This window comes from Crocodylus porosus, unplaced genomic scaffold (assembly GCF_001723895.1).
Source record: "Crocodylus porosus isolate Cpor-Errol unplaced genomic scaffold, CroPor_comp1, whole genome shotgun sequence".
Lineage (NCBI taxonomy): Eukaryota > Metazoa > Chordata > Crocodylia > Crocodylidae > Crocodylus > Crocodylus porosus.
This window is the reverse complement of record NW_017728949.1, coordinates 57,147,598-57,160,579: the sequence shown is the minus strand read 5'-3', so window position 1 is coordinate 57,160,579 and position 12,982 is coordinate 57,147,598.

The following is a 12,982-nucleotide window of genomic DNA, read 5'->3' as shown; positions in this document are numbered from 1 at the left end:
ATGATCTACCTAGGTCCCTTCCGACTCTAGCTACTATGAAACTATGAAACTATGAATAAATAGTAAAGAGGCCAGAGGCTGGGCTGCAGCAAGACAGGCAGGCAGTGAAGATGTATGTTGAGGAGTCAGTGGGTGAGAGACGGGCTGGGGGATGACTGCACCAGGTAAATAGTGGAGAGGTACCTGGGGAGTCAGGTGTCAGACAGGTTATAATGTGTCATCAATCCAATGTCTATATTTAGTCCATGATTTTTTGTACCCAGGAGGTTGATGAAGAAGTTCATAGGGTCATCTGTGAAAGATGTTTTGTAAATCCCCTTTGAGGATTAGAACTGAGAGATTGGGGAGAAGGTGGTTTTCTCATGAAAAATGTGCCCCCGCAGGTAGTTGTGTCAGGTATCCAGGTTGTAGCTGTGTTGGTCTAGAGGAAAAAGCAATCAGGGATCATGGACAGAGGTGATATTTTTTGTTAGACCAACAAGATTTTTGCAAAAAAATGTCTGAAGTGCCAGCTTTTCAGCACAAACACCCTTCATCAGATATCTTTAAATAATAAAAGATATCACTGTCCACGAGCCCCGATTGCTTTTTCCTCTAGATCAATACAGCTACAACCTGGATACCTGACACATGGGAGATATCAAATTTTAGCCGATTTTTTTTAAATGAGATTTTCATATTTTCCCAAGCAGGAAACAACTTTGAACACCTGAAACCTGAGATCCTGCTCCCGCCTCTGTCAAAGGTATTTGCATTATCACAACCTCACAGGAGCTGAGACTTCATACCAGCTATGAGCTGCCTGCCCAGAGGATTTTTCCATCTATTGACCCCTCTGTGAAATCCTATGAAATATGAACTTTCACTTCTACCCAGGAGAACTTTTATTATCTTTTCTCTGATGCCTGATGAAGGGTGTTTGCGCCTGACAACTTGCAATCAAAGATTATTTTTTGCAAAAATCTTGTTGGTCTAATAAAAGATATCACCTCTGTTCACAAGCCCCCACCCCAAAAAAAAAATAATGGACTAAATACAGACATTGGATTTATGACACACTATAACCTGCCTAGCATCCGACTCCCCGGGTACCTCTCTGCTATTTACCTGCGACATTCATCCGCCCCCCAGCCTGTCTCTCACCCACAGACTCCTCAACGTACATCTTTGCTGACTGCCTGTCTTGCTGCAGCCCAGCCTTTCGCCTCTTTACTATTTATTCCACCCAGGAAGAGCGCACACCAGCTGCAGATGCTTCCTCAACCTGACCCAAAAGCTTGCTAAGAAAATTTTTTCCAACTATTTAGTTGGTCTTATAAAGATATCAGCTTCACCTGAAGAACCTTGTCTGCCCATGTCCTTAGACCAACACAGCTACAACCCACACCCCTGCTCCTCTTTCAAGAACTTACTGAGGTTCAGACCCCTGGTGTCATTACAGAGGAGAGGGGAACAGCATCTTTCATTATCATCTTAAACATGGCCACGTAAGGAGCTTCTTCCTCTTTTAGAGTGGAGTTGGGCTTTGGGGTCTCTTGTTCTACTAGTTTTGCATTATTTGTTCATAGCTCCCAAAGGGGCCTAGTGCTTATAAACCATAGGCAGACACATTCCCTGCGTACCCTCACAGTCCAACACTAGACAACATGGAGGCAATGTGGAGCAGCGACAGAGAAGGTGGGAGAGTACGAATCGAGGGTAGGTATCCTATGCCAGCGCAGCTATCCACAGCAGCACTTTTCCTTGCAACAAAGAGGACATACTGGCTCGCATCCTGCCCTGGGTGAGCTTTTGGCCATAAAGCTTGCAACCTGCTAACTGCAATGTAGTATGAGGATGCCATTCTTGTTATTGTCAACACTCAGACAACCATAGTCTAAAACTTAGCAACCCCGTGGCCTTGCCAAGTGACAGGTTTTTACAATACTATGTATATACAGCATTGTAAAAATATATATAGGCAGCGAGGTCTTTCTTGTTAGCTACTGGTACCTGCAGCTTTATTAGCTCAAAACGTCTTGATCCAGGTTACCCAATTTGCTCTGTCACATTGGACTGTCAGAGCTTAATAGTAACCCCATCATGAATTTTGTTTACCCCTAAAATGCGTTTCCCCCGCCCGCCATTCTCCCCTCCAGCAAAAGATCTGCATGTGCAAGCTTCAAATGGCTTCAGTTCAGAGACGCTGTGAACGCTGTAGCAGGAAAATTGTTTACTTTAGCTGGAAAAAAAGTAAGAGAGAAGAGAATTTGATGCCAAGGAAACCGAGAAAAAAACCCCAAACCATAAGAACACACGGGGCTTCACTTCTTCCCTCCGGTGGAATAACACAGACATTGTAATAATGAAGCAGTTTCATCATATTTGTGGAAGAAAATGAAAGTTTATTGCTTCTCAATGTTTCTAGAGAGGTGCAGGACATGAGCAGCGAGTCTGTGGTCTGTCAGCGTTTGTGGCAAAGGGCAGAAAAAAAAGTGATACTGTTAGAAAAGCAAAAAAAAGGGCCAGTCATTAAGACCTTAGATAATGTTTATAGTACTGCAGCGGGAGTTCAGCTGAGAAAGGGGCAGGGGCTGGGACCGTGGTTGGTAAACTTCTGCGCCTCTGAGCAAACTGGACAAGTATTTACAAGACGGGTTTGAGAAGGGGCTCTTGTAATATGCTCCAGCTGGGACTGGATTGTGCCATCCGGACTCTCGTCTTAGGGCCTTGTCACACGGGACACTTCACACATGCAGATGCACCCATTGTGCGACTGCTCAGCAAACTTCCTAAGTTATAGTAACGCCTGCTTACTACAATCTAAATAAAACTTGGGCCATTAGTGCACTGGAAGAAACTTCAGGGCTTATTGCTCCAGAGTTTATTGCTCCCAGGCACTGTGTACGCACCTGCCCCCGGGAGCGCGGCATGTCGAGTCCCAGGGGGTCGGCCTGCCAGCCGGGAGCTGCTCCCCCCACTTCAGCATGCTCCAGAGGGGCTGGGGCACGGTGGTGCTTCGGTGTGCAGCTAGCCAGCAGTAATGCTTCCCACCATCTAAATTAACCAGTTGTTTGTTAGACTTAGTCCCAGCATCACAGCAGAGCTGGTGCAATGCTCGGGTGATGGGGTGGAGGTTGGGGCTGGATCAATACACGCTGATTGTTGGTCCCAGCTCTCCCACTGTAGTGGGGTCATAAATGGGCTCTGGTAGGGGCAGTTTGCCTATGCCAGCCTCAGCACCTCACCAGAAGCTCCCAATCGTGTTACCTACCACCATCTGGAGAGGCTTCTTGCTGGAAACAAAATGCTAACTTCGCTATGCTATGTGCTTGAATGCTTGTGTTTTAAGTGCAGTTAAGAGTGGGATTCAAGACTGACTTCAATAAGCAAAACTCCCACTGATTCCCTGAACTGGAGTAAAAAAACAAAAACAAAAAACAAAACAAAAAACCAAAAACCCCCAAAGCACAAAAAACAAACCCAAAAAAAAAAATAAAAAAAATCAAGGTTTAATCCATGACGAGTTGCGCTACTGATGGTGGGATCAGCTACTGCTCAGTGACAGTAATGGGCACAATCTGGACTCAAATAAGCCTGCTCTTTCTTCTCTCTTTTTTTAAGAGCTAAATATATGGTGAAGTGGGCAATCCTGCCCCTATTTGCTCTGGTTTAAATCCAAATTAAATTCCTTTGACTTCAGTGCAATTGCCCCACACTTACAGCTGGGCAAGCAAAAGGAGAATTTGACTCAAAGCTTTTAGAACTAAGAGCCTTTGACCCAGACAACGATTGTAGGTTGAAATCAATACGAAAGGGAGGGATTTGTTTTTCCTTGAGTACATCAGGCTGCGGCCTCAATTACTTCACTTCTAAAGCAGAGAGAGAACCAGCCCTGCTAAGTGGGCTTTGTAAATTAAAATGGGAATGATTGAAGAGCTGCAGCTGGCCATTTTGCATATGAAATGATGGAAAAGGTTGACCAGTGGGTGAGAGCAGTGTGATGGAGGAGGAGGGGAAGGGAACATGAACGTCACTGAGAGCAGAGTGCCTCTCTTGGCAGCCACGTGGCAATAGCGCTATAATGTGCTCTCGGAAATTGTTCGGCAGGAGTGGAACAGGTGCACGCTGGTTACAGGCACGAACAGGACATGTAGTGACCAGAGGGAGGAAGAAATGGAGATGGGTAGAGCTGGTTGAGACCCAGGATATACAGGTACTAGAGCCTGCTTCAAAACTTGTCCCTTCCAGTTTTTGTTCAAGTCTTTTCAACAAGCCTCACAGAGGAGCAGTTGCCTATGCTAAGGATGTGTGATGACTTCATGCACCAATACCCAGTAAGAGTTAGATGGCATATCCCAGATAGCAACTGGGATGTCCCTTAGGATAGGAGGGCTACCTCCGTTTCTACCAAAGTCCTTGTTCCCCCACTCATCACTAGGGGCTTGTCCGGATGAGCGAAAGGAAAGCTATTGAGGGGTAATTTCCTGTTCTGGTGTGTCTGCACAGGAGGGGGAAGAAAAAGGGTCACCAACTTTTAGAATAATTAGTGAAGCAGAGAAACCCCAAACTACAGCCCCTGTGCTACATGTGGAGACAATTCATCATAACATTTACATTTTTTTTAGAGCTATACACTCAACAGTTACACATTCATTGCCTTTGTTAATACTCCACAGTAAGCGAGTAGGCTTGACCTCAATAGGAATGGTGTAATGCAAGCTCCTCTGACAGCAGCCAGTTATAAAGCTTTTGCAGACAAATAGGATAAAGGTGATGAAGTTGTCACTGGAAACGATTGCAAACACACTCACTTTGCAGGTAAGTCAAGTGAGATTCTGCTTTAACTGGATTACTAGATGTTACCACAAAGGCAAACTACACCATACATCAAGTGTCAAATTTGGATATGTGGGCACTTAAATGCATGTGCATCCATTGTCCCCACCAAGTACATGCATGTCTGTAAACACTAGGTGGTTAAGTGCCAGTTTGCAGAGCAGAGATTTTGGGGATTTAATGGTACTGTTTTTACTGTCCCTCCATGTACTGCTGCTGTGGCCCTGGGCTAAATTCTCTGTATCACAATGGAAATTTAATGAACTTATACCACTCCAATCAAGGCAGGAATCTGACTGTCACAGTAAACTGGTGGATCTGCCTGTGGGACAGTTTGTCATTGTGGTTTATTTTGCAGTTGTTCTGATCCCTGGCCCTCTGAGGAAAAAGGACAAGAATAATATTTTTAGAAAAAACTAGAAATTAGGTGAAATTGCTTCTCCGTGTGCAATGATATAATTGCTACAAAGATAGAGCATCTCAGGACCTGCCCTGGCTAGAAATGGAGCGATATTTGTCCCTTCAGAAACCCAGGACTCCCCCAATATTTGGGTTCCAGTACCCCCATTTCTAACCCTTCTTGGTTAGAAGATAGAGAACTGAAACCAGACCCTCTTGAACCCCTCCATATTTTTTATTAGACCCACTGGGAAAATCGCAAAAGGTATCATTTTGGAACCAAGAGTTCTAGATTTTTGCATTTCTTTCGGTCTTAGACAAACACGGCTACCACATATATCCCCAACACATGGAAGACGCTGAATTTTAGCTGATTTTGGATTTTAAACTTCATTGCAGAACAAGAAAGATTTTCTACCTCCCTGCCTGCCATTTGAGTCCTCCAGGGAAGGAATCCTACTTGATCTATGCATCAAAGAGCAACTCCACACAACTCGCCAAGAGACTCCCATGGACCCAGAGGGACAGCCTTCCATCTCCCTCGGTAAAACACTTAGGAAATAAACTTCATTTTTGCACAATCTAGACTTTTCCCCCGAGCTGGATGAAGAGAGCATGAGCCCAAAAGCTTGCAGAAAAGGATTTTTTTTTTTTGCAACTTCTCAGTTGGTCTAATAAGAGGTATCATTTTAGACTCAAGAGTTCTAGATTTCTACACCCTTGAAACCCCCCAAGCGTTCATTTGCCGGCAGCCCACAGGTCCTGGTATGTCATGGGTTAAAGTGACTATGGCAGGCTGGGGCTGTGTTAATGAAGGAGCTGGGAAGGCCAGTGGCAGAAGGAGCAAGGGGGGTGGAAAGAGAGATCTGCTGTGAACTGTATAATCTTTTTGTTATAAACCCACCCTGGAAATGATGAACAGATACCAGAGAGTGGAAGCAGGAAGACGAAGGGCAGTGATGGAGACACGCTAAGAAACTAGCCGCAGGGATGCTGGCTGTAAAGCAGCGTACCCAGAGCCCTAATTGCTAATGACATTACTGCACTGTACTGAACAAGGACCTGGCAGCCCTGACATTTCCTGCAATCCCGTCTGCCGGCGTGGGGGTTGGTCATATTCCCCATGCATCTTCCTCTCCCACAGTAGCCAGCTGTGCGTTTGCTGGCACACCAGTGATGTCCTTTTAGTCCAGACTGGGGCATAGCTCTCAGGTGGCTGCCAAGTTGCATTTCCCAAACGTGAGGCCGGATTGCTCACAGCTGTGCAGCTGGGGGAGCAACTTATGCCCATGTTGCACAGCTGTGAGTGCAATGCCAGCAGCCTTCACTGTGCGACCAGAATGGCCTGACAGCCTCTTACAGCGCCCACCACTGCACATACCAACACGATACCCAAGGCGGGAAGCAGTGCAGAATCGGGGCTGGAGCTCTATCCCCAAGGAGTTCCTCACTCCTTTAACAACAAATAGCATAGATATGAGCAAAAGCCCTGAGTGCATAACCTGTACGTGTGCAAACGCAAGTGTTCACACATCACAGAAAAGGAGACAGCCACACAGGGATTGATTAACGGGAGCTACAGGGATGGGAGACAAGAGAAAGGGATAAGAGCAAGCCATGACACCATTAGCTTAATGGCATTAAAAGGCAAAAAACAACCAGCCTGTGGGATTTCAGGGTTATTGGATGCTCATGGATTCTCATGGGAAGAGGCTTGTGGCCATCTCGCTCCATAGCAACATGTCCCCTAGCCCCCAGAAGCATGTTACAGGCTCATACACTGCTGATTAAAGGAAATCTTTAGTAGCCCTTTGCAGGATGGCATCCAAGGTCCAGATCTCTTTGCCTCTCTAAGCAAATAAGTCCACTACCTGGGTGCTGCTATCCTCCTCAAAGCCTGGCATCTGCAGAGTCTGGCAGTGCAACACCCACATACCTCTGACAATCAAAGTCAGTCCAAGGTTCTCCCCTCCCTGGAAAGAGCAGTTTTGCACATCTTATTTTCTTCTTTCCTCCCTCTAGTTTCACAAGATGGCTGGGATTGTTCGGGTTTTTTTTTTTGGTTTTGTTTTTGCTCAGAAAACGCTGAGTGTCAAACTTTGATGACTCTTGGGTTCATTTCCCACCCCCTGGTAATACACGAGCTTGATTCTGTGCAAGCACCCATCACAGGATCTTCACTGAGTTCACAGGTCAGCAGCTTCTTTGGGAAGCAGCTCAACCCCACCCTCTATCAGTCCCCACCTATTTGCAGAGATGCTTTGAAATTATACAAAAAGGGAGTTATTTTCCCCACTACAGTGAGCAATTAAGCTGTGGAGCTCATTGCCACGAGAAGCTGTGGAGGTTGACAGCTTAAAAGGGGACTGGGCCAGTTCTTGGTCTGTCAGTGGGTATTGAATATGGTAGACAGATGCAGCCTCCAAGTCAGAACATCCTACACCCCTCAATGCTGGAAACAGCTATAGGAGAGGAACAGGGAGTGGAGTCCTGGACATGCCCTGTTCACCCTCTGCGCTTATGTGATGCCGGATAGACTTATGGTCTGACCCAGTAAATCACAGTTCTTATACTCGCTCCATATCTACATGCAGTTTTGCCATTGTAAATGCAAGGATGCAAAGAAAATGAAGAAAAGCCTGCAGAAGGCTTGAGAAGAGTTACAGTCCATCCCAGCACAGAGGGGAGGTAGGGCATGGCTGCTGCAGCCTCTTCTGCTGAAGGGAGAAAAGTCTCACCATACAGCTTTGTGGGCCCAGTTGAAAGAGACTGTGGAGAACAGACCATCACGAAGTCCTACAAATTTCATTTACTGGTGTCTGTGGCAAATGGCAACATGCTGGGGTTTACAGAGATGGAGCAGCCTGACCTGCCGTTGTCCGATTTCCACAGCAAACTGTTTCCTAGTTGGTGACTGGATAGGAGACCTCCAGACAAAACCAGCACACTGCTGGAAGGGGAGCCGACAACTCCAAAGACGTACAACTCTTTCCGAGTCAATGATGAATCAGTGCCCCAGGGAGGCAAGTGAGAAACAGACACCAATTTGGTGGGGTTAGGCCTAGAAAGGAACAAATAATGCGGTTGTCCTTTCACTGCATGCAGTCCACAAACAAACAAAAACCCAACAAAACAAAAAACAACAACCCCCCCCCTTTTTTTCCAGGGATATTGGCTCAAGTGCCGGAACACTTCATATTCATGCTTGCATACACCTGCGACCCCTGCATCCCCTTTCTATGAACACTGGTGCGATTGTGTTTCCATGGCATGAATGTTCAGACTTGGCACACTTCTACATACCAACCTGCAGGAACCAACTTATTAAATTTGCACAAGCAAATCTAAAATGAATTGAAAAAAAAAAAAATTAACAAATATGATAGTTACAAAAAAAAAATTATTCACTCATGCATTTAGTACCAGAAGCCCTGGTACACTTAACCAATTAGGAGCCTGAAAGATACCATGTTAGTTCTGACCAATCAACACTACTCAAGTATCAAGTACATTGGAAGAATTCTTAAATGATAAACTAAGTGTTAAGCATCAGTTTTGCATAGTAATTTTCAGAGAGGGTAAAGTTGGAATACATCTTTCAGTCAGCTTCATCTAATCAGCAAGGCAATCACTGATGTTCATTAAAGCACTTCTGATCTTTACTCAGGAGTCAAAATGCTTTTAACCATGTTCCATTTACTCACATTGCCATATCCTTTACTAGGACAGTGCCCTATACAAGAACTTAATATTGCAGTACCAAAGCGGTTTCAACACACCTCAATTTTGCTGGACTTCCCCATTGTTCAAGTCTCACATCCAGCTGAGAAAAATTATTTTGACTGTCAACATGTGAAGTTTGCCTGGAGGAATTCAGAGGGGAAAATTTTGAGAAAAATCGTGGCCTTTCTGATGACCCTCAGTGGAAAAGTCAAAGTTATTGCTGGGTAAGGGATGTATGTGGTAGCTGTGTTGGTCTGAGATGAGAAGCAATAATGTAAAAAAAGGCTAGAACTCCAAAATGATACCTTATATTAGACCAACTGAGAAACAGGGAAAAAAAAAAAAATTAAAAAAAAAAATCCTTTTTCTGCAAGCTTTTAGGCTCATGCTCTCTTCATCCTGCTCAGGGAAAGTTCAAGATGATAAAAGTCCCCATAAATTAAAAATGAAGTTTATTTCCTACATATGAGCACTTTTTTTACCATCTTGAACTTTCCTTGATCCTGATGGTGAGCAAGGAGGCTTTGAGCAAAGCTCTGCAAATTGGGGACCTGAAATTAGGCTTCTAAATAAATAAATAAATAAATAAATAAATAAAAAGAATCAGGAACTGGAGTACAAATAGCTTGGGTTTTAAGAGGGGCCAAATCCATGCAGATTCTATTGGTTTTCATCTGACAGCAGCAAAAAAGCAGGTGATCCAAGGTGCTATACGAAAGATATTTGATTTTTAAGCGCATCCTTTTTAAATCAGCTTTACCACTGTAGAGATGAGCAGAGGAAGTGAATCCCAAGACATCATTTCTAGTCAAGCAAACAAGAGTCCATTCATGTTTAATCTTGCTGGAGTATAATTTTGGAACCCGATACATTTATTTATGGCACGATTCTGCTTCCACTGAAGTCGATAGGATCTTTGCCATCGACTTTCTTGGCAGCAGAAAGACCCCTTGCAGGGATGCCCATTTCGGCATGCTTAGTCTCCTCATTGCAGAAGATGCTACTAATGCATGTCTTTTGACTGTGTGCTCTGCTAAGCCATTTCACCTGAACCACGACAGCACAGAAGCAGAGAGGCGGTTACGGAGTGAACCCATTTTTGCTTCCATAAAACTTATCAGACAGCCTCTAATTACTGCCAAAGCCTGTTTTAAGTGCACTTTACTGTAGAGAAAAATTGAAATTCAAATTTTAACAAGCAGAAAAGAGAATAAGAGTGGGTGATCATTTCTGCGCTTAAAGACTGACAGGCTGGCAGCCTCCAAGACAGAAGAGGGCTTTGTCTGGTCCCATTTCTGGCACAGAGCAGGCAGCTGTCATGTCAGTTTATCCCACACGACCTAGCTAATAATACCACCCTTATCTGCGATGCAAGTTGGAGCGTAGCCTCATTGGAAAGTGGGATGCTAGACTCAAGGCAGCCAGCAGTTTGGACAGAGGTCCAGCCAGCTGGCACACCAGAGACTTGAGGCTAAGGGCTCTGGGAAGCATGAAGGAGCTTAGATGCACAGTGTGGTCCAATTCAATCTTGCAAAGAATAAAAATGGAAGAGGTATTAATAAGCCAGTTCTTCCCTGCAATACAGGACTGTTGGAGAGGTGCTAATTAATGATGCCTTACTGCTTGCTGCTTTCCAGACTGGGTGCAATCAGCCCTTTAAAGCTCAGCTGTAACTTAATCCCGTCTTCTGCACACCTTGCCTCACCAGGGTGGGATGAAGGAGCAGGGACTCTGTTGATCAGAAAAGTGCCCAAGTAGGCAGGCACTGGCAGTACCATCAGTGGGAAAGTCCTTAAAAAACAATCAGGATCCTAATGTCTGGAGAGCAAGGTGGGGAGCTCACAGATGGGAACAAAATGTTAACAAGTTCCTTAGTGAGATGCAACAGGGAGGGGTTAAGTAGGGGCCTGCTCCTGCACCAAGCCCAGGACCTCTGTCAGGAAGCACCCCCTTCCCTCTCCCACAGGTGCTCTGCAGACACCACATGCTGGCAGCGAGGCCAGGTAGCTGCTCTAACCTGGGTCTGAACACATCAATAAGCAGGCACGAGACAGACTAAAAACGGTGCTGGCCACATGTTCAGGACTACAAGAAAGCAACAGCACGAGCTCCTTTCCAGTCATTAGGCTGAGGGGTCACTGGGCATCTCAACCCAGTGCTGACTTTCCCCCTCCCCAACTGATGAATGGCCATATTGGCTCAACCAGCCACCATCCCCACCCACCATTATTTTGCATACTGCCTTGCTAAAAGGCAAATAAACATCACTTCACTCCTACATTAGCAGCAGTTCCCACCAGTAGCTCATTCACAGTAAAATATCAAGCATTGGTCCATTGTGCAAAGCAAGTGCTGAGGCTACTTTTATAATGACAGCCCAAGCTAGCCTGGCCCTGGAAACACTGAAGGGTCAGGCTGGCCCTACCTAGGAAGTAGCATGTGGTGCTCACATCTGGCTGGTAGCCCAAGACATGCAGGACCAGGCGCATACACCCCTGGCTGGTAGCCCAAGACATGCAGGACCAGGCGCATACACCCCTGGCTGGTAGCCCAAGACATGCAGGACCAGGCTACCACCAAGCACCCTGTAGCCCAAGACATGCAGCACTGGGCACATACACCCCTGGCCAGTAGCCCAAAACATGCATGCACCCCACACATACATCAGAGCTGAAGGTGGGCCTACCAGAAGATACATAATCTTCCATTTCCCTACTCGGACCTGTTCTGAGCTCAGGACCAACACCAAAGGACCAAAAAAAAGCCCCCAAACAAAGGCTCTTTGCCCACAGCTCCCCTCCACCAAGCACCAACTGCAAATTAAACAAAAAGCAAAGAGTATGACTCAGCCAGCAATGCAGCTTGCAAGGAAGCAGGCAGAGCAGCCTCCCAGCTTTGGCTGCTTTTATAGCTGTCTCACCTTAGCTGAAGCAGGAGAAGCAAGAGATGACTGTTTCTCCAGCCAGCCTCTGCCCCAAATGAGCCCAGCTGTGCCCCTGCCGCCACTTGCCCAGGTAAGCCGGGGCAGATCCACACTCTTCCTCTTCCTGGCTCTTAACCCTTTCCCAGCTGAGCTGCAGCAAATGGCACTGCAAGACTGCAGTGCTTTCCAATGCTGAACTGCAAATAGCAACCTGTTGGACAACCCCAGTGCCCTCCCATCAGTTCTCCAAGATATCTGGGGCTGGACGCCTAAAAGGCTGTAGGCACAGGCACCTGAGGATGATATTTGCCCGTCAGCAGAGAACATGAGCGCACACGTGGGGAGTTGTACCTGTTAGGAGTGTGGGGATGGATGCAGCTGTACAGTAGCTCATGTTATCCTGCCAAAATTCAAGGCACCCAGCTCCAGGAGGTCACTGGTGCTCGCATGACTGTCATTTTTGTAGTGACAACAAGTGCACAACCCAGTCTGCTGTGTTTGCTTGGAACATGCCTGCCAGCCTGGGCTCCTTGTGAGACCTAGGGCCCTGTCACATATTCAAATTATAGCTGGACAGAAACCAGGTCTAGAGTTGTTACACATTTCCAAGCACTAACTTTGTAGCTGGTTGGGTCTTTTTATAGCTGGATGGACATTTTTATGGCATGATAATGAGTTTGCGTGTGTGGCTGGTCTAAATGTATTGAGCAATTAACCAGTGAATTGTGTAATATATGTAATGCGTGGCAGGGGCCTTAGGCACGGAGAGGCCTAAATTGTGAATCCCAGAGGGCTGTTAGCAAGATGTAGGCTCCTGCAGCTTGGTGTACGTGGTAATTATGTGCAGTAACCAATCTTCAGGTGCCTACATTGGTTTTTTATTGGAAAAACAATGTATGTAGACAGTCCCGGGTGCCTACACGATCTAGGAAAGACTTTGATTTGCTGCATCTGGTGAATGATTTGCTGAATCAGCCCATGAAAGCTTGTGCTCCCTCTATATGAATTGTTGAGTAAAGGTGCCTCTTTACCCTGCCTTCAGCTAGAACAGAGACCCCATGTGAAGCAGACCTTTGTCCGACTCTGACTCTGAGCAGTTTCCAAACCGGACACACCAGT